The sequence below is a fragment of the Pinus tabuliformis genome, chromosome 1_1 (assembly GCF_031772625.1).
Source record: "Pinus tabuliformis cultivar Carrire ecotype Pingquan chromosome 1_1, CPIR1, whole genome shotgun sequence".
NCBI lineage: Eukaryota > Viridiplantae > Streptophyta > Pinopsida > Pinales > Pinaceae > Pinus > Pinus tabuliformis.
Window position 1 is genome coordinate 537,278,347 of NC_142297.1, and position 17,951 is coordinate 537,296,297.

General features: G+C 36.3%; 1 pseudogene; it reads right to left on the minus strand.

Annotated features, from left to right (window-relative positions):
- Positions 1–554: 554 nt before the first annotated feature.
- On the minus strand, positions 555–2,495 carry LOC149214173 (eukaryotic translation initiation factor pseudogene; annotated as a pseudogene).
- Between the last annotated feature and the right edge of the window lie 15,456 nt (positions 2,496–17,951).

The following is a 17,951-nucleotide window of genomic DNA, read 5'->3' on the forward strand; positions in this document are numbered from 1 at the left end:
TGTTTAAAAAGGAGGCCCAGATACTATGAGACAGCTTTGAAATGTTTATTTTTTGAATATGGCTGTTACAGGCCGCGGTCAGGAGAGCAGTTCTAAGTCTCTTGATAAAAAGATACGGTACCACAGAGGAGATTTAAATATCTCTATGGCACAAGCAATCCATGCTGAATGTTAACTCATTCCTTTTGTAGCTTTTTTATTTTTTGATTAATAGAAAAGCTCGGCTTTTTTCTTCGGAAAAAAAAAAAAAAAAAAAAAAAAAAAAAGATAAAATAACTGAAAAATAAAAATAAAAAAATCTTGTGTTTAAAACACATTTAACTAATCTATATTTTGACCATTTTTAAGGTTTTATTTAAAATTCAGCAAAAATTCTTGAGATTGCAAGTTGTCCTGTAATTTACCTAACCAGATTTTCAAAAGATTAAATCTATTTATACATTAAAAAATACAAGTACAGTACTCTAACCTTTGCTGAAAACATTCTATTGATAACTTAAAAGTTGTATATAATACAACATGAACGATTCCAATCTTACACACCAGAGCCTGGATTACTGGCAATCATCATAAACAACTTCTATTCTAGCATAGCATTTCTATGAAGAATTGGATTATACACACCATTGCCTGGATTACTGGCAATCATCATCAACAACTTCTACTCTATTCTAGCATAGCATTTGTATATTTTTCTTCCTGGTTTATGTACACTACAGTCTGGATTATTGGCCATCATACATAGACAGTATCTATAACTACTAAAAATTTTCCTTTTTTCATAATTTGCAAAATTTATATAGTTGCAATACTTATCCTGAAAACAGGTGGTTGGGACTGTTCTTCACTTGGAAGTAAAACAGGGGGAATCAGCAGATCTTTCTTTTTTTGTTCCTATCCAACGATGCAGGCTTTCTAAACCATCCCTATTAATTTCAGGAATGTTCGAAACCAGAGGCACTCTGAGCATTCCCTGCATCAAACCTCCGGCCAATCCCAATACCAGAACTGTTTCTAGCACGACCCCTAAGCATGTAGTTTGTTGCTCCACACCTTAAACGTGGCTTTTGTTTAGCACGAAAGTCGGGAACCAAGAACATTGCAATACCAAAATTGTTTCCAGCACCCATACCCATAAAACCAGGCGCACCACGACCATTACACATGCTTCTTGTTCTGGGATTTATACCTTGCTTTTGTTGAGCTTCTGAATGGATTTCTTATAGAGTTTTAGCTTTCATCCCTTCGCATCTAGGGACCCATTTATTAGCACGCAAATCAAGAACTTTGCGAACCATGAATCTCAGTTGAGAATTTGCAAAATGTTGATTGTTACTTGCCTGTTCCATTCAGACGAAGTAAGAATCAATGATACTACGGGACATGGGGTTTTCTTCAAGCTCTTTTCCAACAGTATTGAAAAGCAGACAAAGCGCCTCAAAATTTTCTTCAGTTGGAGGAATGTTCGCGTTCTGACCCAACAAATGCTGAATAATATGATGAACAATTTTTTCAGGTACCATTTTGCGCTTGAAAAGCTCCCCAATAAACCTGATGTTTCCCAGAGTGCGAAGTCTAACCATCCTCTCCCTTTCTTGACGTTCGGCTTCTAGATCTTGGACTGTCATTTCTTTAATTTCAGTTCGCAGATTATCTGCTCCTTCAAACGCTTCTTGGCAAGTGTTAAGAAGAGTCCGCCTGAATGTTACTGGTTTACCGTCCGGTTCTTCAGATGGAAATTGAGGTAGTTCCCACCATAGATAAAGGCACAGCTCAGCAATAATGGGGCAAACTGCTGGTTCAGACACCGCCTTGTCAAAAATTAGAGATACTACTCCCAGCAGAATGTCTGCTGAGTTGATACGCGAGGTTATAAGTTGATCTTTGAGAACATCAAAGTTTTCCGGGGTTAAATTGTCAAGTATCCCCAAAACCGTTTTAAGAACTCGATCCTTCTTTGACAATGACAAGGCTGTCCTCCTAGCAGACCAAGGAATAACAGCCTTCACAAGAGCAGGAACTGGGCCCGTCCCTGTGGCTGATGAAAACTGTGAGTTCAATTGTTCAACTTCCTTGCCAGCAGACAGATAAGCAGACTTGTGTCGTTTTGAACCTGGGGCGTGTGACTCCACCTCTGATCTTCGTGCCCCATAGCCATATCCTCTGTTTTCACCAAGTGTTTCCCAGAACCTTTCAGGTGCGGAATTGGACAGGGCTGACAAAAATTGAAACAGTAGTTCGAAAATAGAAGACAAGAGCCAAAAAGCCGCCTTCTAACCAAATAAAATATGGACGGAACGAAATTACAAATTCAAAATTGAATTCCTTTAGCGCCTTTACTAAATTCAAAATAAAACGGAATTTGGAAAACGGTGGTAGATGAGGAAGCCAACGGAGGTTGCAGGAGGAGACGGGACAGGTCTGACAGTGGTCGCAGATACATTGAACACTGGAGCTTGCCGGAGGTAGGGTGATCGAGTTGCCGGAATATGCATGGAGATGTATGGCTTTCATGCATATGTAGCATGCCTTCAGATGCACGAATGTCCTGTCACAGGTACTTAGCGCTCATTTATGTTTCTATAGGGTCTGAAATAGGAACTGCCCAAATAGTTTGGCGGGGGGGCGGGGGTCATTCGACTTACTTCGGCATGCGCATGTGTGGCAGCCGGCTTCAATAGTAGTAGGTTGGACTTTGTTCATCGTATCAATGTAATCGTGGTCAGTTCATATTATTCACTGTAACTAATAGCAGTAGGTTGGACTTTGTTCATCGTATCAATGCAATCGTGGTCAGTTCATCTTATTCACTGTAACTGAGTTGTTTTTTGTGATTTTTTGGACTTTCAAGTGATGGAGTTATTGGAAAAATTTGAAGTGAAATTTTGATTTGTGTTATTTAAACTAGTTTTTTGACTGTATATATGGATTCAGCTACTTGGAAAACTTTTAGGGAACTTCGATTGCATAAGATTACCTATCAAGCTTATGATTTCAATAAATTCTTTCCGGATTTTAGAGAAATTTGACCAGAAAAACCCACCTTAAAAACTTGAAAAAAGTTGCACTAAACACAATTCGTACTGCAACACTTGACAAGCTTTTATGTCAAATAGAAATCATGTTTTTTTTTTAAACAGTGAACTTTCCGAAAATTATCAAACTCATAGTTTAACTAATATGCGCAATGGCTTTTTATGGTTATTTTTCCTACTCAATTTTGCTAATAAAAAAAAAATAGTAATTATTTTTAACAATTATAAATTTAAGCATATGGTCTAGACCATAAAAAAAAATTGACATAATTTTATAAAAAAATTGTGATTTTTTTTCAAAAATTTAGCTTTCAAGTTTTATGATTTTAAATGTCTAACATATTTTTGATGGTGCTGAATTCATTTTCTCAATAAAAATATCACATTCATAATTGGCTTTCTTAAAATTTCACACCCAATTCAGGTGAGAAAATTCGGCTTTTTATACAATACCTAAGTTTGAGTAGTTGAATTTGAACATTCTGTAAATTTTCAAAGTGCTGAATTCATTTATACATTAAAAAAATGCATTTTAAATAACAAAAATCACTATCTTAAAATTATATTACAAATTTTAAATAAAATTTTTTTTTTTTCTATTAATTAAATTAAGCCCCTATCAACTAAAAATATAACGATAATATGTAATTTTGAACAAAATGCAATTTAGCAATATACATAAATTCTTATAATATTATATTTTTATTAATAAATTAATTAATATTTAAAAAAATTAACAATTATTTAATATTTTCCAATTTAATAAGTCAAATCTACCATTTTTTTTAAAGAATAAAAAACTAATTATAACTCAATTATCTACTAATAACGAAACAGCATCACTAAAAGTTATCAACCAAACAGCATCACGAACTGCTATCGAAAAGCGCAAATTAATAACTCAAATCTCGCATTACACTTTCAATGATTATCTTTAGAATTTAATATCTTAAATTTCCCTATATTCCTATATATCCTAACGTTCAAATGCATTTGCAGCATATTTCGCTACAGAATCTAAATCTTTTTCGATGATCATTTAATCCAATAAATTTATTTAATATTAAGATTTTGCACGTTTATACTCTTTTTATTGCACAGCTTTTCATTGAATCAGTGTCCCTTGAAATCATCTTATAATTTAAAATATCTTAAAATTGCATGATTTTCACATATTTAACAGGTGGATGCATCTTGATTATGGACTGGTGATGTTTTGGCTTCATTGTGGAAATTCTATTTCTACAGATTTATTGTCTCAGGCAAGCTGGTTATTTTTGAGCCCGTATGTATCATCTGAATTTTTATATTGATTCAATATAATATTATGATGCTTTTTCTTTTTGAAAAAAAGAAGTGGATGCATCTGGACCATATCTCGAAACAAATCGTATTTCTTTTCCGGTTATCATGTAATTAACAAAATAATTTATTTTTAACCCGTGTAGGACACATCTGCAACATCCTCCCGCCTCTTCTCCCCATCTTCCCTACCAAGCTTTGGAAAGCTCCTTGTCCCCTAAAGGCGATCCTCTTCTCTTGGCTCCTTTTCTCCAACAGGAACCTCACCTGGGAGGTTCTCCAGAGAAAAGGCTGGCATGGTCCGAGCAGGTGCTCTCTTTGCTCAGCACATCTTGAATCAAACTTCCACATGTTTTTTGACTGTTCAGTCTCCTCTTCAATTTGGTATGAGCTCTCTCTCTCATGGTTTTACGCATCGGTCCTTTCCTTCTGTTCTGGACGCCTTCCTTTGGTGGAGCACACAGCGGCCCTCCTGGCGCGCACTCTTCATTTTAACATGCTGGCACATCTGGTCTTGGCGAAATCACCGTATATTCCAGAATTCCATCGCGCCTCTGCATTCAATCTTGGTTCCCATTTTGGGATTTATGCCCTCTTCGGCGTAGCTCCTCCTTATTATCAGGCTGGCACCTTTCTCTTTTTGCCTTACTTTCGGCTCATATGTGTTTCTCCTAATATGGTTTTCAATTCGGCATATATATCTCTCATCAGACTGATGTTGCAACAGCAAGTTGTTTTTCTGTTATAAGGAAACAGCACACATTCAGTATTATGTCTCCGAGACAACTGTATTTCGATCAATTATATCATCTTAAATAATTACATCCTGCTTTTTTCTTTTGAAAAAAACTGTTTCTGTTTCTCTGAATTATGTAATAATAAATTCGATTCGTCGCGTCGCCGCCGCCGCCAACTTCTTACGTACCAGTCGAGGCTACGACCTTATTTTTCTATTCACGATTTACTATTGCAGGCTAGGTGTAATACGTGGTCGTGGGAGCAATTTATTAATAATTATATTATCTTATTATTAAATGAAAGGATTTTAGGTTGAGTGTTTTATAACAAAATTGTTTTTCAGTTGGGTGGGTTTAAGTGTTCTGAAATGTGTTTGTTTTTTGAGTTGTGTTGGTTCAAGTCTTCCTAAATATGTTATATTTGACAAGATGGTGACATCTATAAAATGTTGTATCTGTTTAATAGAAGTTAGTAGGAATTTTCATTTTTGTTTAAAAAAAATTATATATGGTTAAAACATAAAATAGCAAATTTTTAATTATCAAAATGATTCTATAAGATATACTTAAAAAAATAGGTTAAAAGACATTAAACGCACTAATCATTATTTCATATAGTTTAAAGTAGGTCAGGCATATAAAAATTTAATCTTTGTATTTTTATACTTCAAAACATTTATCTAATGATCACACATTATCAAGGTTAAAAAACTCATAAACCTTAATTTAAATGTAACTATTACTTATTATTAATTATAAAATATATTAACATATGATTCAAATATGTATAATTTTAAAATATGTAATAAGATTTTTAGAATAATAGCTATTACATTATTATTATGGAAATTTCTATTTTGTAAATACTTTTATTATTACTTTTTACACGTTTAGAACACATCTGTATCATCCTTCCTGAGTAGTTTTTCTGTTTCTCAAAATTCTGTAATAATAAATTTATATAGTCTCGTGGGCGCCGCCAACTTCTTACCCAACATTCGATGCAGGAGCTTTATTTTGTCATTCACAATTAACGATCTCGATAATTTTCGAAAGCAATAAAAACAATAATGGAACAGTCTTGGCAGCCTAAACACCGTGTCAAATAACTTAGTTTGACGGTTTAGTATATTTGTTTTAAACAGATTTGATTAAAATTTGATAGAGATCCGTTAGGATTCCAGGTTTCAGATTATAATATGCCCTGTCAAATGATGTAGTTTAACCGTTTGGTATCTTTTCTTAAAGAAATTTAGATTAAAATTTGATAGACATCCGTTAGGATTGCAGGTTTGAGATTATAAGGTGCCGGAGCTTTTAAAACTCAAATTAATTTAGATCCTATAAATTATAGTGTAAATAATGAAAAATTGTAATTACATTGATACACATAGCTATTTCATAACAATAAGGTTGATAGATTTTTCAATTTGTTTTTAATGGATAGACAAAATTTACTTTTAAGTGAATATTCTTAGTCTCACATCAATATGGAGGGATGAGATTCTATTAGATCAACATGTTGTAGGTTAAGTTTAATTAAGTTGATAGGCATATTTAAAGGATGGACAATATCTATTTTTAAGTGAATATTCTTTTTGTCATATCAATATAGGGCGATGAGATTCAATTAATCATAGAATCACAAATATATGAGTTTACATAATTTTAGGAAGATTAGAATTGCCTCCTACAAAATAGGAACTAATTAAAGTAGGACACACAAACTCTCTCAAATAATACTTATTCACCATTATTTCCAACTCTCCTCCTTAATGGAGAAAGAGTTCGCTTGCACACCTAACATCTACCTAAACAATTAAAATTTAATCCTCCCTAAGGGGATTGGTGAATATATCTGGTGCTTTCTCACAGGTATTACAATATTCAATAAACATTTCTTTAGACTCAACCTTTTCTCTAACAAAGTGAAACTAAGTATCTATATGTTTTCTATTTTTATGAATAACTGAGTTATTTTCCAGCTTGATTGAACATTGGTTATAGCATTTTATCACTGTAACAACTTTTTTTTCTTCTCCTACATCATGAAGAAGTCTCCTCAACTAAATTTATTTGAAAGTGGATGCACATACAACTTGATACTCTTACTTTGGTGAAGATAAAGATACAATACTCTGCTATTTTCTGCTCCAAGAAATCTCCCTGAACCTAATACTGAAGAAATAATATGTTATGGATCTTCTATCATCCAGATTTCTAGTGCAATCTGAATTTGAATAACCTGTCAGTTTCACATCAAAAGAATCAGTATATTTAATGTCAAATTTTAAGGTTCCTTGAATATAACTTAAGACACCTTTTGTTGTCACCCAATGATTCTCAAGAGGTTTTCGCATAAACTGACTCAACACCCTGAATGAAAAAGCTAAGTCAAGTCTACTTGTAGTCAAATAAATTAGACTTCCAACTAGATGTTTATACATTGTATCATCCACCTCCTTAGAGCCATCACCATTCTGAAGTTTAACATTCTACTATATAGGTAATGAGGAAACTTTGCAGTGACGTATTCTGAATTTCTTCAATAATCCCCTCACATACTTTCCTCAACTGAGAAAATTCTAGTTAGAATCCCTCCAGACTTCAAGACCTAAGCAATAATGTAAATGTCCAAGGTCCTTCATTTTGAAAAGCCATGACATCTGCACGTTGATTTCTTTAATCAATTCATCAGCATTTCCAGTGACAATCAGGTCATGAACATATAAAGAAATCAACACAGTATGCCCCTTTGAATCAAACAAAGTACACAGATTTGGGTCATTCTTACTTCGCTTATAACCATTTTGCAAGAGGAAAGAGTCTATCTTTTCATACCAAGATCTGGGTGCCTGTTTCAATCTATACAATGCCCTCTTTAATAAATCCTTGAGTTTGTCTTAAATATACCTCTTCCTTCAGCTCTCTATTTAAAAATGAAGATTTCACATCTAGCTGGTGTAGACTCCAATGATGCTTTGTAGCCAAATACCTTGTGAGTAGATGGTTAAATAAGTTATATACATTGAACTCAAAATAATACCCTACAAATATGTATTTTATGGCCTTAGCATCTGATTTCTTCCTATCCTCCTTAGGAATATGTGCAAAAGCTTTTGAACCAAATAATTTTAAATGATTAACTGCATGCTTAAAATCATATAAAACATCAAATGGAGTCTTGAGATCAAGACTCTTAGTTGGACTCCTATTCTTTAAATAGACTACATTATTAATAATTTCTTCCCAAAAACCATTAGATAGGTTCTTAACTTTCAACATGTTGCGTGCACACTCCACCAGAGTTCCGTTCTTTCTCTCTACAACCTCGTTCTGTTGTAGAGTGTGTGGTACTGTAAACTATTGAATTATTCCATGATCCCTGCAATATTTGATGAAGTTTCCAAGCATGTATTCTCTCCTTTGATTTGAGCACAGAGTTTTGATTAGCTTCCATGTCTACTTTTTAATCACACTTCTAAATTATTTAAAATATTCAAAAGTATGAATTTTCTTTCTAAGAAAATATACCCAGGTATATTGTACGATCATCAACAAATCAAAAAAAATAGTAAGCTCCTCCTAAGGACCTCATCTACATTTGTCCACATATATCAGTGTCCACAAAGTATATCTCTCTTTCTTCTATTTACATTTGAGGGATATTCAACCCTGTGCATTTTTCCAAGTGCACATCCTTCACAATCAACATGTGCATTTTTTAAAATAGGAATTCCATAACCATACCTTGTTTTTGTAGTAGCAATATGTCATGAATTTTGATGTGTCTGAATCTTTGATGGAAATATTCTCTGTTGTTATCATTATTGAAAAAAACCTTGATGTCGCATGCTTGTAACATTCAACTTATATGAGCCTTCAACTCGTATTCCAAATGCCACCGACCTTCCATGATCCTGTAAATCCTTTATGACACAATAGATTTTGAAAATTTCTACCTTCAAGTTCTCATATGCAATCATGGAGATAAATATCAAGTTATTTTTAATGTCCTGTACATACATGACATTCTAGATGCGCTTGATATTACCATCAGGCAATATCACATGAATATATCCGTACCCTTTAATCTCGTATGCTTTGTCATCACCTAGGTAGATGTTAGCACCACTGCTTTTCTCTTTAAAACTTTCAAACCAGTGCTTATTACCTGTCATGTGGATGCTCCATAATCCACAAAACAAGTTTCAACCTCATTAGTCTCAGTGGAGAGAGAAGAGTTAGACACAAACAATTTGAGGTCATGATTCTGATTTTCATCAGAAAAAGTGCACTGCATGCTTCCTATGTCTATGTCTACCTTCATAACTCTTCTTTATATAACAATTTCTAAAGATATGACCAGTTTTACCACAGTAAAAACACTTGATTCCTGAATCATTTCTAGTTGATGACATACCTTGCAATGGCTTTTTCTGGGTTTTACCACAAATTTTATGTCCTGCTCTTGGTTTGCCTATGAAAAGATTTTTATTCACTATCAATGCGAGATCTACATTTTGAGGCTTTAGATTCACCCGCCTCTCTTCTTCTTGCATCAATATCTCTGACATCTCTTCAAACGTGGGAGATTTCTCCCTCATTGTTAGCCCTGTAATAAACATATGAGAATCATCAGTCATACCATTTAATGTAATCGAGACGAGATTAGTGTTGGACACTTTCTCTCCTATGTTGCCCAACTTGACTCTCAACACTTTCATCCAAGAGATGAATGCAACAACAGATTCATTCTCCTCCATTGTGATGGAGAGAATCTTACTCTTCATAAACAAAGGGTGATTTGTATTCTTTATCTCATACATATCCTTCATAGTCACCCAAATATCATTGGCACTTTCGCACTCTTTGACATGATGGATGATGTTTTCTTTCACTGACATCTTCAAAAACACCTACAATTTGTTTTCCCTCTTCTCCCAATATTGAATTGCTGCAGTTGTTCCACCTTCAGCTGTAGTCAGCTTAACTTCATCCCCATTTGCAATTTCCCACGCACTTGAACCCTTTAGCAGTGTCTGCAATTTGAACTTCCAATTGTTGTAATTCGACCCATTGAGCTTATTGCTCTCATTCAGATATGCTTTTTCCATGTGATTTTTCATTGTGATATGAGCGATATATGGATTTACTTCAAGATCTTCAATCTCCAACAATCGATCTGGTCACCGTCAAAACTACACAAACACCAACGATCTCAATCTTAAGAAAATAACAAAAAAAAATGTACCAAAGGAGCGATCTGAGGAATGATGTTCTCGGCCTCACCACATCAAAACACCACCAAAAGAAAGTGCACCCAAAAAAACCCAACATCAAACGAGCATTTGATTGATCTTGACCTCTAATGCATCGAAGTTAGCTTCATAAAAATGAAAGCACCAAAACCGAAGTAGGGTACCATCCATAACCGGAGCAAACTTACAACACGAAAAGACACAAACCATGAAATCTCAGGGAAGGTGTGAATAGCAGCAGCGAGAAAAACATTCAAAATGCTGAAGGAGAAATAATTGGAAGGGCAAGCTTCTGATATGCCTCACATAAATTAGAATTTGACATCAACACAGCACCACAGGCACGTGATCTCAACTGTCAGCGTAGAGGATTGATGAAGGTCTGGTCAGAAATTGCACTCTTTGCTCTGCGTGGAGGCAACATAAAAGACGAACCAGAAAACAAAAGGATCTCACAACAATCCTCTCAGTGGTCTCCAATGATTTTTTACAGTCACAATCCACCAATCGATCTCAAGCTTCAAAGATTTTGATCTACCAGCTCACCACGAATCACCACGCTTTCCGATCCGCAGAAGTATGAATAAACACCAACTAGGCACCATTGCCACCCTAACATAGATCCACATCACACTATGGTTTCAGCGATGACGTGTTTCAGCACTCTCCATGAATGGCGAGGGCACGAGGGTAGGTGACTGTTACAGCCAAAGCGATCACCACGATCTACACAAACCCTAATATAAGCTAAAGATCCAACATCCAGCTCACCACTACACGAGTATGCCAATGATCCACCATGATCATCCAACTCACGACGACCAACGCGAGATTAGGGTATCGTGTCTGCGCTTTTGAACCGCAATGGACGTGATTCATGTAAGGAAACCTCGATAAGCATGGGATTAAAGGGAAAATGTTGCACTATTCCCTTTGTTGACCAGTACATAAATGTTGGAAGAAAAATGCGCTGAGATGGATCTGCAGATGAAAACAATAATGAATTTTGCAACAGTTCCTTCGCCACTGAGGCTCTCTTGAGAGTGCCTCTCTCCCGCCACTAAGGATCCTAGTTATTTAGCCACCAAGACTCTTAACTTCGCTCTCAATTCAGCCACCCAGGCTCCACACTCCCACTAAGCCTCTCCCACCACCAAGGCTCTCAAGTCTTCACAAAAGCACTCAATTTAGCCACCTTGGCTCACTACCTTGGCTCACTAGCTCTGATACCATATTAAAAATCGAAGATGAAACTTATATACTGATACTAGCACCTCACAAGTGAGCAGTCTGCACTTGGAGACTACCCAAATAGAACCGTTGTAATCAATTAATCATAAAATCACAAATATATAAGTTTACATAGATTACAACTCTGTCTTATAAAATAGGAACTAATCCTAATCTAAGACACACACAACTTTGAAACAAGCTCTCTCCAATAATACATATTCTCCATTATTTTCTACTTCCTCTAAGGTGATGGATTATTTCAAAAGACAATGTGGCTCGATGTACAGTCATTCAATTCAATGTATGGTCTTCATGAGGAGCGGACTCTTCAACTTTAACAACTTTAAATGCTAAAGCTAATAGCTCTTAAAATATCTCGTTGGTGCCGATCCTTTTTGATGAAGAACTGGAGGTGCTACAAGCAATGCACTGGCTGTTAGAGGAGATTGGCAGATAAAATGTGAACAGAATTGAAAGAAAGAGATGTAGCTCTCATGTGTGGCCTGCACCTGGAGACTACACTCACCAAAAACAGAGAGATCACTCTCGTCCACTCTATTCTTTATCAATGAAAGATTACATCATTAAATACAATACTAGGAATTAGGAAGTTGCACCCAAACCCCTAAACTTTAGGAACTAATCCTAAACTAGGGAGAACGTTACAAAAATGTGACCATTTTCTCCATTAATATAAAATAACATTAATTATTTTTAACTCCCCCCCTTAATGGAGAAAGGGTTCTCCTGGACTCCTAGCAACTTTCTAAACAATTCAAATTTCACTCGTGCAAGAGGCTTTGTGAAAATATCAGCCACATTGTCACAAGTTTGACAATATACACCAGCAATTTCTTTAGACTGTATTTTCTCTCTAACAAAATGGAACTGAGTGTCTATATGTTTGGTGTTTTTGTGAAACGTTGGATTGTATGCTAATTTAATGGTGCTCTGGTTGTCGCTTTTGATGGAAGTGGGATTCTTTTGTTCTTTTCCTGCATCTTTGAGAAGCCTCCTCAACCAGATCGCTTCACATGTTCCTGCACACAATGCTTGATACTCAGCTTCACATGAAGACAAGGCTACAGTACTCTGCTTCTTGCTGCTCCAAGCTATGACCCCGGAACCTATGTTGAATGCATAACCTGTGATGGATCTCCGATCATCCAGGTTACCTGCCCAGTCTGAGTCTGAAAAACCTACTAGAGTAACATCAGATACATCAGTGTATAAAATACCATAATTAACAATACCACAAAGATACCTCAACACGTTCTTTGCTGCTATCCAGTGACTTTCAAGCGGTTTTGACATAAATTGGCTCAATACACTAACAGAGTATGCCAAGTCAGGTCTGGTTGTTGTAAGATATATTAGGCTGCCAACCAGCTGTCTGTACATTGTGGCATCAACCTCCTTAGTGCCATCATCATTGTTTAATTTCAGATTCTGCCCAAAGGTGTCGCTGCTGCTCTACACTGATCCATACCAAACTTTTCCAACAGATTTCTGGCATACTTCCCTTGGGTAAGAAAAGTTTGCCCAGTATCCCTCAATACTTCTAATCCCAGACAGTAGTGAAGGCTTCCGAGATCCTTCATCTCAAAAACTTGTGACATAAGCCTTTTGATTCCTCTGATTAAATCATCTGCATTTCCAGTTATAATCATGTCGTCCACATACAAAGAAATCAAAATAATCTGCCCCTGATTATTGTACTTGGTATACAAAATTGGGTCATTTAAACTTCTATGGAAACCATACTCTACAAAGAAATAATCAACCTTTTCGTACCAAGACCTGGATGCTTGTTTTAAGCCATATAAAGCCTTTTTCAATATGCAAACAAGATGTTCCTGCCCCTGCTTTACATATCCTTCTGGCTATACTAAGTAAATTTCCTCTTTTAAATCACCATTTAAAAATGCAGATTTAAAATCAAGATGGTGTAATTCCCAATTACATTTAGTAGCTAAAGCAATAAGCATTCTGATTGTATTTAGCTTTGCTATAGGTGCAAAAGTATCATCAAAATCTATACCTTCCTGCTGTGAATATCCTTTTGCAACCAGCCTAGCTTTTAACTTATCTATACTTCCGTCTGCATTCATTTTTGGTTTAAACAACCATTTGCATCCTATGGGTGTTTTATTCTTAGGCAGCTCAACTAAATCCCAAGTATCATTTCTAAGAATTGATTCCATTTCTTCATTCATTACAGCTCTCCATTCCTTAAATTGACTATGTTCTTTGTAATTAGAGGGTTCTACAATGTTCAAAACTTTTGACATCAAAGCATAGTTTCCCAATTTTAATGGTAATTGAGTCTTCCTACCTGACCTTCTTGGTATGGGACTTACCTCAAATTTGTTTTCTTCTACTATAACTGGGCTTGCATTATCACCTTCTTGATGTTCTTCTTTTTGCTCTTCTTTTTGCTCTTGCTCTCTTTCATCCTCGCTGCTTTCCTCCAACAACAATGGAATGTGCCAATCATCTCCAACGTCATCTTTCCCTTCTTGTATCTGTTCATGAAACACTACATCCCTACTTGCAAATGTCTTACGAGACTCAGGATCGAATAATTTATATGCTTTAAATTCTGTGCCATAACCAACAAAGATGCATTTCACAGCTTTAGGATCTAATTTCTTCTTATCAGCTTTGGGTATATGGGCAAATGCTTTTGACCCAAACACTCCTAGATGGTTTACTACTGGTTTAAATCCATATAAAGCTTCAAAAGGGGTTTTGAAGCCAAGATACCTGGTAGGACTTCTGTTCTTCAAATATATAGAAGTATTAATAGCCTCTACCCAAAAGCTATTAGACAGACCCTTACCTTGTAACATGCTCCTTGCGCACTCCAGCAAGGTTCTGTTTTTGCGCTCTGCAACTCCATTCTGCTGTGGTGTGTGTGGCACTGTATACTATTGAACAATCCCATGAGATTTGCAGAATTTCATGAATTCTTTTAGCTTGTATTCTCCCCCTTGGTCAGATCGGAGAATTTTTATGCTCTTACCAAACTGCTTTTCCACCAAGGTAAGTCTGACTTTTCTTGTTCAAAAAATAAACCCATGAATATCTAGTGCAGTCATCAGTAAATAACAAAAAATAATATGCTCCCCCTAGCGACCTTGTCTGCATAGGTCCGCATACATCAGTGTGCACTAGTTCTAAGACATCTGTTTTGTTCCTCCTATCATGCACATGAAACTGTTCTCTATGGATTTTTCCTAAGGCACAACCATCACAATTTAACTAAACATTACGAAAGATAGGGAGTCCCTCGACCATACCTTTCTTCTGCAATAACATGTGGTCCTGCAATTTCAAATGACCGAACCTCTGATGCCAGAGTTGTTCGGCTGTTGATCCTCCTGTAACCATGGCTTGTTTTGGTATGCTTTTTGCATCCAGTTTGTATAGACTTCCAACTCGCATGCCTGTTGAAACTATTTCATTCCTGCAATCCTTTATCACACAGTGAGTCTTGAAAAACTCGACTTGCATATCATGATCAGCCATCATCGATACAGATATCAGATTTTTCTTAATTCCAGGTACATATAAAACATTTGTAAGGTGACTAATTTTTCCATTTGGTAACTTAACTGAAATCACCCCATGACCTTTAATCTCGTATCCACTGTCATCTCCTAGATATATTTTTGATCCATTTATACTTTCTTCAAGACTATCAAAAAAATTCCTTTTTACCTATCATGTGAGAGGATGCTCCGGAATCGACATACCAAATGTCATCTTCATTAGATGCTGAAAGTGCACAGTCGACTGTGAACAGTCGAAATTCATGACTGAAGTCTTCTTCTTCAGCAAAGTATCCTCTGTGCTTCGCATTTGCCTGCCTCCTCTTTGCATCATCAGCCTGCTTCTTATAACATTCTCTCTGTATATGACCTGTCTTTCCACAATAATAACATTTCTTTTCAGAATGATTTGCAAGCATACCTTTATGAGAATGCAGATTCTTCTGTGATGTTCCTCCTTTCTGCTTTGATTGCTGTTGTGACTGCCTTCCTTTGGATGATCGTCATTTCGCCATCAACGCAACATCATCACTCTGGGGGTTAAAGTTCTGCTGTCACTCCTCCTCTTGCTGCAAGATCCCAGTGAGATCATCAAATGAGGGCGCTTTCTCCCTTGCCGATACTCCAGTGAACGTTTGAAAATCATCACGCATCCCGTTCATTGTGATTGTAACAAGATCTTCATCAGCCACCGCCACTCCGATGGCCACCAATCCGTCTTTCACATCTTTAATTCGCGCAACAAATGCAGTAGCAGTCTCCCTCTCATCCATCCTCATTGAAAATAGCTTGCTTTTAAGTGCCAAGACTCTGCTCGTATTATGGGTCTCATACAGATTTTTGATTTTCATCCAGATGTCCGCGGACGTTTTACAATCTCTGATGTGCGCAATAACATTGTCTTTCACAGACATCTTCAACAAGACTTTGGCCTTGTTCTCTCATTTTTCCCAATCTTGCTCCTGTGGCCCTCCATTCGGCTTCTGTTCATCGCCTGTAACTATGGACCAAGCATACGCACCCTTGAGCAAGGTCTGGATCTTAAACTTCCAGTTTGTGAAGTTAGATCCATTTAGTTTACCATACTCGTTAAGGTAAGATTCCATCATATTACTCATTCTAAATCTACCCAACAAAAAAAAACAATACCTGTCAGATCAATCTGTCACCTCTGGATCCGATCTACAGTGTCTGGCAATCCCGCTCCAATGAGAAAATTCGGCGTCTCCAATACAGCCAAAGATCCGATCTGATAAAAAATTGATCTGATCTGCCTCTCCCGGATAGATCTGCAACTTCGTCGATCTACACCCCTTGCAAACCGGCAAACGAAGTTGAGGCTTCCTGCAGATCCCCTTGAAGGAAGATTGGCGCGTCCTCAATCAGCGTGCGAAAAATCCTCTTAGTGATGGCGCGATCCCGAGCGAAAAATCCATGCCAATTGGGTGTTCTGGAGCTCTGCTACGATTTTCTTCTTAAATTCCGCGCTAATTTCTTCTCTGGCACGATTAATCCCACATAATCCACGCTAATTCCCTTTTCTGGCGCCTCTATCAGCGCAAAAAGCGCGCCAATATCCTCTCCACTCAGAAAAAAAAAATATCTGAGTCCGAGCGAGGTGTTCTGCAGTCCACCTGCTCAATTGAGCATAGAGCTCTTTTGTACACGCGGCCACAAAGGCACTTCAAGCCACAAAGGCACTTCAAGCCACACAGGCAATTCTACCACACAGGTAAGCTAGCTACAAAGGCACGTCAGCTACAAGGTGACAAAAGATCAGGCTCACCCAATCTGAGCTCTGATACCAAGATAAAATGTGAACAGAATTGAAAGAAAGAGATGTAGCTCTCAGGTGTGGCCTGCACCTGGAGACTACACTCACCAAAAACAGAGAGATCACTCTCGTCCACTCCATTCTTCATCAATGAAAGATTACATCATTAAATACAATACTAGGAATTAGGAAGTTGCACCCAAACCCCTAAACTTTAGGAACTAATCCTAAACTAGGGAGAATGTTACAACAATGTAACCATTTTCTCCATTAATATCAAATAATATTAATTATTTTTAACTTTGTCAATTGATTTTAAAAGGATTTTAACCCATTATAGGCCATATTTCAAATGCTATGAGGATGTAAGCTACTTGGTTCGTTCAAGGATATAAAATGAACATATCTCTCTTCACTAATCTCTATAATTTATAATTAGACTAATTAGACTAGAGAAATCTTCCATCTGCTAGCTATTGTAGTTTATAAAACTAATATTGCTAGGTTGATGATATAACTCACAAAGTTAAGAGAATTAGGTATGGTATTGTGAATTCAAGGTAAAAGGAGAGAACTATATGAGATATCTTACTAATTACTTGGCGATGCCTCAATAAACATATATATCATTAAACTATCAGTCATATCTTTATCCTTCTTAATTCTTATATTTTCATATGTTCTTTCCATCGTTGATGTGTTTTATACAAGCTAAGCCGGTGAGCTTTGTTATGCGGATTAAATTTTTTCTACATTCGTTTGATTATGGGGAAAATGAGATTCGTCTTTCCAATCTATATTTAGGCACAATCCTATGAATTCAAGTAGCCATAAGAATGATGTCACTTTCGGTGGCGCTTATGAGTATTAGCACCAGTTTGTGGATAGAACTACAATTACCAATGGTTCTATACTATTTACTAGTTGAAAGGACGCTTAATCTATTAGTTTTTTGGTTAGAAATGTTTTCAAATTTTTTTCCCTGATATAAAATTTCTTAGTGTTTTTCCATGCTAACAGCTAGTACATCTACTAGGTTCATTTTTTTGTTTAAT